The 8,225-nt window shown below is 34.6% G+C and overlaps 1 pseudogene; it reads right to left on the reverse strand.

The window, feature by feature from the left end:
• Window positions 1-4,271: 4,271 nt before the first annotated feature.
• On the reverse strand, window positions 4,272-7,558 carry LOC138326271 (uncharacterized; annotated as a pseudogene).
• Window positions 7,559-8,225: the final 667 nt, after the last annotated feature.

Below are 8,225 nucleotides of genomic sequence, written 5' to 3' on the forward strand. Positions count from 1 at the left end.
ACAAAAAATAAAGCAAATGCATATATTGGGTAGTCAAACTCCGCCACAAAAACCATCAAGTGAAACTCACAGCTTCGATGAAAAGAGTAGTGGCATTACCAATCCACAACCATCAGATCAGATAATAAAACTAAAGGGAATCGATGCAAAACGAAAAAATTATCACTTGTCTTTTAGAACCAAAAGAGGAGAAACAACATCGGAATCGTATTGAAGGATCAGCAGCGGGTGACGTTCTCTGCATTCCTTAGTTATACCATTTGTCCGGCGTATTCAACAAGTTGGATTTCCATCATTGGGCATGCTTACAAGAAAAAAAAAAATAACGGAAATTGTTAGTAATACCTCGTGATTGATCTCATTACAATGAGGTATTTCAAAATGTCCATGTCATTTCCAGCAAGAGAACACATATCTACTTTTACGTCCAATATACAGATATATTAACATGCGGACGGAATGTTTGCAGATGGGTTCTTATGTCTTAAGATGCGAAAATGGCCTAGTGAAGTGCGAGATTACCTTGTCGTCTGGGATGTACAATGTTAAATAAAAACACCAGACTTGAAAAAAACCAAGGTGGGAATAAAAATTATATCAATTCAAAAATAGGTTTAAATATGTTTCAGAAATTCTCAGTTGAAATTGTCCAACATGTTCTTCTTTGCATTATCAACGATACCGTTGCCACTGCGCTTTCCTAGAAAATCTTGTGGTCGGGTGTCTGCTATGTGTTTTCCCTTTCTCAAGTTATTTTCGTTCACGAGATTACATACACACGGTATTTTCTTATTACGATGAAAACCAGGTTTAAAAATGTATGAAGGTTGTATAGACAGGCTATTCATCACATTAGACCATTTCCTACACAGAGTTAGCCGTTGTCTTTTAACTTCTATGTCATTTAATATTATCTGAATGTTATCTTTAAATCGATTAATCTTTGCTTTCAAATTGTTCTTCAATCGAGTCTCCCAAGATGGCATATTTCCAAAAATATCTTAATTTACTACATTTTTGTTTATGTGTTTCGAATACTCTTATCATCAAGTTGATCGAACGGCTTTTTGCTATGCCATACTTTGTGTGGGGATACCATGGCCCAGTATTCATCATATATTCTTTACACTTAATTTGACTCATTGTCATCATTGTGGAATATCATATGAGTGTTCCATTAAAATAATGGTGGTTTAATTAAGTTCTTCTTGTCAATCTCTCCAGTGTTCAGTTGTTTATTGATGGTTCCACAGCGTCCTGAGGGATAAACAGGTTCTCCCGTCTTTTGACCAATAATTTACGTGTTTATTCGTGTATTTGTATGACTAAATTGACACAAAAACAATATTCTCAATTTTGCTGGTTTTGGACGAGCCGATCAGTTGCAAATATTCATGAATGTAAAATTAATAAAAGTGTAAAGAAAAAAAATGTTTTGTAATATATCGTTATATGTGTTCTCAATATGTTTAATTTGTGTGTAAAAACAATGAATGTTTGTGTAATTTTTTAAATATTTATATGTAAAAATAAAAATTTTGTTCAATAATTTCTTTGTGTGTGTGAAAAATATATTTGTATGTAAAAATATATATTGATTGTGTGATTTTCACACACAAACATATAACAAACATCACATACCAAATATATTTTTTTTACACACAAACCATTTTTTCACACACAGATATCGAAAAAAATTACACACAAATATATTTTTCACACACACAAAGAAAAATTTTGTTCACACAAATATAAAACAAAATCACACACAAATACATGTATATATTTTTTTACACACAAACCATTTTTTTCACACACAAATATAAAAAAAGATACACACAAAATATTTTTTTCACACACACAAATTAAAAATAATGAACACATATAACGATATATAACAAACACATTCTTTTTGCACAAATGTTTTTACTTATTGAATTTTGCAACGTTCGGCACGCCATAGCTGTTGGTGCATGCGCAATCAGTACTTCATTCTATATAGGATATAGGATGCAATTTTTTTTTTTATATACATTTTTAAGTCGAAGTAAAATGATAATCTTAAACTCTTCAATGATGGTAATGTTGTAAAGTAAGTAACTTTTGCAACTGAAGAAAAATACTAAATCGTCTGCCCCTGTTTTTTTGATAGTGAAAAAAATACCATTTGTCAGCAGTGGAGCATCTTTAAGAGATATAGTTAGTCTAGTAATGAAATGATTGTATAATCAAATCATTAAAAATGTAGTTAAACTGTAAAGCATAATACTTCCAATGGTGTTCTCTTTCATGGTCCAGATATTTGAACTAAGGTACACAGGTTCGTGCTTAGTCATAAAGAAAGCATCACGTGATCCAGTGAGGCAGTCATACGTTCATTTGGTTTGCTAAATGTCGAATGTGATAAGCTTACCATAAGCTATAGAAAATTTGCCGTCGTTGATTTAAAAGACGCTTTCACTCCCAGTGCACACAACACACAATTACATTCCCGTTGCACTCCTGTTAATTTTCTATGATTGATTGATCGTGATCTAAAGCAGGTACAGTACATTTATCTTAATCTCCGTATATGCTTTCATAATATAACAGAAAACATTATTTTGGATTGTAATTTGAGAATATCGATCATTTTGGATTGTATTTTGAGAATTTCATTTTGGTTGTATTCTGAGAATTTCATTTTGTATTATATTTTGAGAATGTCATTTGAGATTGTATTTTATTCTTAGAATGAACTTTCATGTTACGTTAATGAGCGTTTGTCAAACTGGAGTATGTTTTGTGACAAATCAATGTCTTTCATAAGTTTTGTGTTTCATAAGTTCCTAAGATCATAGTAACCAAAGTATACATATGTCCTTGCTTAGAGATTATATATCTTTTGTATTAAGTGCCTGGTGATTTGCTTTCAGGGAGGTATTATTTCCAGCTACGATATTGACGCCTAATGGAGTGCTGACCTTTGTTTTATCTAATAACAAAATCAATATATAAATTTGTCTTGTTTTCATTCTGATCGGTACTGGTCGAGTTGAAACGAAGGGAAGTAACTCTGACAGGTCAGAATGTCTGTATTAGGACTATATTATTAAAGTGTTGTGAGGTTGGTTTTTTTTGGGTTTTTTTTTATCTGTTTTTTTTTTTTTTTTATTACTGTTGTTGTTGTTGTTTTGGTTTTTTTTTTTTTTTTTTCTTTTTTTTTTTGCATTGCTTTATTGTTCTATTGTTATTACGGTTGGAAATGAAGATCTATCAAACAATATGCAAATTTATTTAACAACAGGTAAGACTAGACAGAAAACAATACATAAGTAGAAAATTTGCCAATATGAAGATTTTCTACACTATATTGACTCAATTCGAGCATAAAACTAGATTTATCAGCCAATCAGAGGCGACGTTACAAACGTAGATATGTTGTAAGTGATTGGTCATTGTAAGAAATGTTGACTTATGTACAGGAAAGGCATCCCATACTATCAGACCATATTGTACTTTAAATTACAGTTGTGCCCGGAAATTCTCCGCGTCCGGTAAGTCTGCGCATGTGTAAACGACCCCATTTCCTGCTGTCAAGAAAATAGCAGACGTTCGGTAAAATTCGTATCACGGCAAAACATTGTCATAAATTCATCAAAGTTCGTGTTGAAATGCTTGTAATTGTTATAATCGGTTAGATCAAATTATGAAATGTGTTGTTACACTACAGATACTTGATTTTCATCCCTAGTTCAACAGTTGTTATATTTATATTCAAAACAAAACATTTTGAAATCAGCACACGACATCGATAAACCAATAAAATATGTTTTGGCCTCTATACCAAGTGAAATCTCCCCGCAAATGACTATATGCACATGCGCAGACTTACCGGACATGTCAACATCCGCAGAGACATGGGGTAGCCACATTTTACGCCTTGTAAACCAGATGCATTTACTATATTTGCGCGAAAATAAAATGACAGAAACAGCAACGAAAGTCTTAGGTGCGCAAACTTACCGGCCTGCACTGTATACAATAGATATTACAGACAAAAATACGACAACGAACACACGAGAAAAGAAGATTTAAACAAATAATTTAATAAAATCATCATAATCGTTTATCTTAATCGCAAGGATCTGTCTTGATTTTCCTAAGATAACTAACAAAATTAAATATCATGAACATGATCACACTCACAAAGACAGCACTCCTGGGACAACAATAGCACTGCATTAGCACCTTTGTTCAACTTGAAAGACTATATACAGAATTAAGTACACACACTTTAGTTATATCCGTCTTGACTCCTTTCGAAGCATTATACATATACAGTACACGTACTTTGCATTTCACTTTTGTCGTAAAAATGTGTCCACTCTCTTCTCAACCTCGTATAAGCGGCCAGCTCACGCATGAACGGTTTTATATCAGAATCTTCGTTCATGGAATGCCGTCGTAGACATAAAGATTTTTTCCCTGAGTGTTTAATCTCACATATGAAGTCTCTTTCATCTTGATAATACTTTGCAAAATTTTGAATTCAATAAAATGTTGTTAAAGTATCAGATTTCAAACAAATAGTAATAGACATGTGATGTGATATCCGAAATATGACGATCTACCATTGGTAGCCCCTTGTGACCTTGTAGTATTCCTTCTATTCGTTTCTGTAAGTCATTGGCATGGCGCTGACCTTGAGTGGTGGGAGTTGGTCACTGTCTTTATAAATGTTGATGAACTGGACAGTCGGGACATTACAAGTTTTAGCCGAGTCTACTCTTCTCCGAGCTCCACGGATTTGCGGAAGCCGAACACGCTCGATGGCGGTGGTTTCTAGGGACGGCGAAGCTTGTACCTTTTTTGAAGAATCTATAAGTTTAAGTAGTGATCCATATTTCAAGCTTGACGACTCGGATATCAGAGTGTTTTTCTGTGTTGTTTTCTTTCCGTTGCGTTTGAAGTCTGTTTGTGGAATCCAGGAGTCTGGCTGTTCTAGTGAATGTTTGGAACGCTGAAAATGACAGGGTTCTCTCCCCTTCTTTTCCTGTGTTAGAAAGTTTCCCTTGTTTTCAGGTACAGCCTTTAATGGTGGCAGCGCATATTTTGGAGAACCGTCTTTATCTTCATCTGTGACAATGTTTTTCCTTTTTGAAGCGGATTTCTTTCCTTTCTTTGGTTTATCTGTGAAAACAAAGAAAAAAAATACCAAAATTAATGAAGACCGCGCCGAAACAATTTTAAATGTAAATTCTTAAAGTCCTTAAGATTTTTCATCACATCTGCAAATAATTCAATTTTGCTTGTTACGAGCATTTTCATTGGCTTAAAAATTTACTTTATCAGCCCATAAAGGAAAAAATATGGCGTCGCCGTTTGTAACGTCGCTTCGCGGTTTATTAAAGATGCTCCACCGCCGACAGAGCATAAATGATATTCATCATTCGAACAATAATCTGTGTTTAATCGTGTATATATATGCCTAATTAACACAAATAATAATATAAAATAATTTGTTTCGCCTTTGGTGCATGCGCAATCAGTACCTCATTTCATATAGAATATAGTGCCACGGAATTTTTTCGGGATGCAATTAATTATTTTTCATATTTTTAACTTGAAGGAAAATTAGAAGCTCAAACTTTTCAATGGTGGTAATGGTGTAAAGTAAGTAACTTTTGTAATAGAAGAATAATACTTAATCGTCTGCTCCTGTTTTTTGATAGTGAAAAAATACCATTTGTCAGCGGTGGAGCATCTTTAAGAGTACACTCAGATTTTTGTGTTATATCTCCATAACATAAAAAATCTATTCAAGTTAATCCTTAAATGTTCAATGTAGGTTGCTTATATATTCACATGCATTAGCAGATGTTTTTAATGCTTTTGATGTTAGATCTATAAGATTTATTATCGAACCGTAATGGTGTCGAGATAGCCAGAAAACTTTCCAATTTTTGTCCTATTCAGTTTTTATCTATGAATTTTAATAACACGGGACAAGGGTTATAAAATGTTTTCAACAATGTCACCAAGATTTGTATCAATTAAAAGTTTGACTTGCAGTTGTCATTATGTTTAAGCGTTCAATTAATTGTGAATTTCTCTAAAAAATATGTAGTGGGATTGGACTGGGTTGATCATCGTTGATCATGTAGCTCAGTGGTAGAGTATTCGGCAAGTGTTCAGAGGTCCCGGGTTCGAGTTCCGGTCAGACCGCTACATTTTCTCCTCTCATGTTACAAAATTGGTGCCCATCTATAATTAAATACCCACGGTGGTGGTATAAGGGTCTCGCATGTCTTCGAGGGCGAAGACTTTGAAAAAGGAAGGAGGAGTGTAGCGGGATTAGACTAGGTCGGTCATTGTGACCAGGTTGCTCGGGCTACATCCTCGATACTCCAGGGGTTCCGATCACTTACGATCTCTACACCCCTGGACTATCTCATAGCAAAAATGAAGGCAGCTCAGGTGAACAGATCTGAACCAATCACAGACCTGCAAAGATTTCCTTTGAAGACTACAGAGAGAGCGACGCCCAATTTCAAAGACACACAGTCAACCACAGTGTACCGTTATAATGCTCTTTTGATGTACATCAAAGGACTAAATTACCTGTTCTTTTCTGTTGCCTCCAGTTTTACTGCGAGATAGTCCAGGGGTGTAGAGATCGTAAGTGATCGGAACCCCTGGAGTATGGAGGTAGCTCGGGCTAGTGTTCGGAGGTCCGATATTCAAGTCTTGCCGCCACATTTTCTCCTCTTCTGATACAAATACAATCTAGGAATTTAATTAATCAATATTCCAACAACTTGAACACTAGTTTTTCGATTTGACTTTTATTTCGTGGTAGTATTTTATTACATATGCAACCTGAAAATGCGTCTACAGAAACTAGCCGCAAATACTAGCATCGCAACATAAATATACAAAACGCAGACTCAAAGCAGTATTTAGCAAGAATACAACCTCTTAACGAATTCAATTGGTTTTTACCTTTTTGTTCTACCTGAAGAGGCATTAAGGCTTCATTTGGAGACTCCGGTCGGATGTATCTATGTTCTGGTTCAGTTCCCGGATTTGGAGATCCCGGAATGGGAGACATGACATAAACAGACCCGATGTTTCCGTAGTACATCTTAGTTTCACCAATCACCATACATCTGTCCTTCGAAGTCCTTTTCAGTCGTTCACATTTAGACGATACCTGAAATGACGTCGCATTTCTCGTCTCGTCTTTCTCTTCCTTGTCCATAATTTATCGCAAAATATAGAGTTTTAAGTTTAGTAGTGTTGAAAAGCAGCCGACGTTAATGTATAAAGCGTAGCTATGGAGGGAATTATGGGTATGTCAATTATGTCGTGTTATATAATTATGACGTCATGATGATTGTGACGTCATCGGAAAGGTATATCACTATCAGAATCACAAAACTGTTAGCGCCTGTAACAAAAGTCGGAGTAGCGGGGATATGTAAACGATCAAAGCAACTTCAGCGAAATGATGTCTTTCACAAATTTCTTTTTGCCAGTAAAGAAAAGCATCAGCATGTTAATTGCCGTCATATAAGAAGTGTATTTGTGAAGAAATAAATGTTGATAACACAAATATTTTACAATATTAAACAACAGTGATGATAAACACAGTGATATTTTCAAAATAGTCTTTATATTACACATCATACGACAGCATTTTTTTTACTCATCAGACACCCTCTCTCAGGCTCATTCCACACCATAGCATTACTCCCCTCTCTCCAGCTCATACTACAACAAAAACTGGACTCCAAAAGAAATCGCTGGTATGTGTATCCTATGAGAAGTCACCTAGCCATAGCATATTAGGGACCTCCGATCCACCCACCAACGGAAAGAAACGGACAGACGTAAATGTAAGTGAAGTAACTAAAATCGACCTTTCTAAATATTAATATTTTTTAATACATATATCTTTGCATCTCTGTCCAAAATTAGTGCTGAAGTTATTAAACAGAACACATTGAAGTAAGTTTATAACATTCATAAATTAACTTGGATTTACATCGTCACTTACAAAGTTGAGTTAAAATTATTTTTTTCATTTTTTTTTTTTTAAAATTATTTCTCTGTGAAGGCAATCCCGGCATTTCTTTCTAATATACAATGTACTTGTATACACCCTTGTGATACTAGATTACTACACTGTACTACTAACCCCTGTAATTATCGCCACCGATAGCGGCAACAATGGATTAAAC

The sequence above is a fragment of the Argopecten irradians genome, chromosome 6, assembly GCF_041381155.1.
Source record: "Argopecten irradians isolate NY chromosome 6, Ai_NY, whole genome shotgun sequence".
Classification (NCBI taxonomy): domain Eukaryota; kingdom Metazoa; phylum Mollusca; class Bivalvia; order Pectinida; family Pectinidae; genus Argopecten; species Argopecten irradians.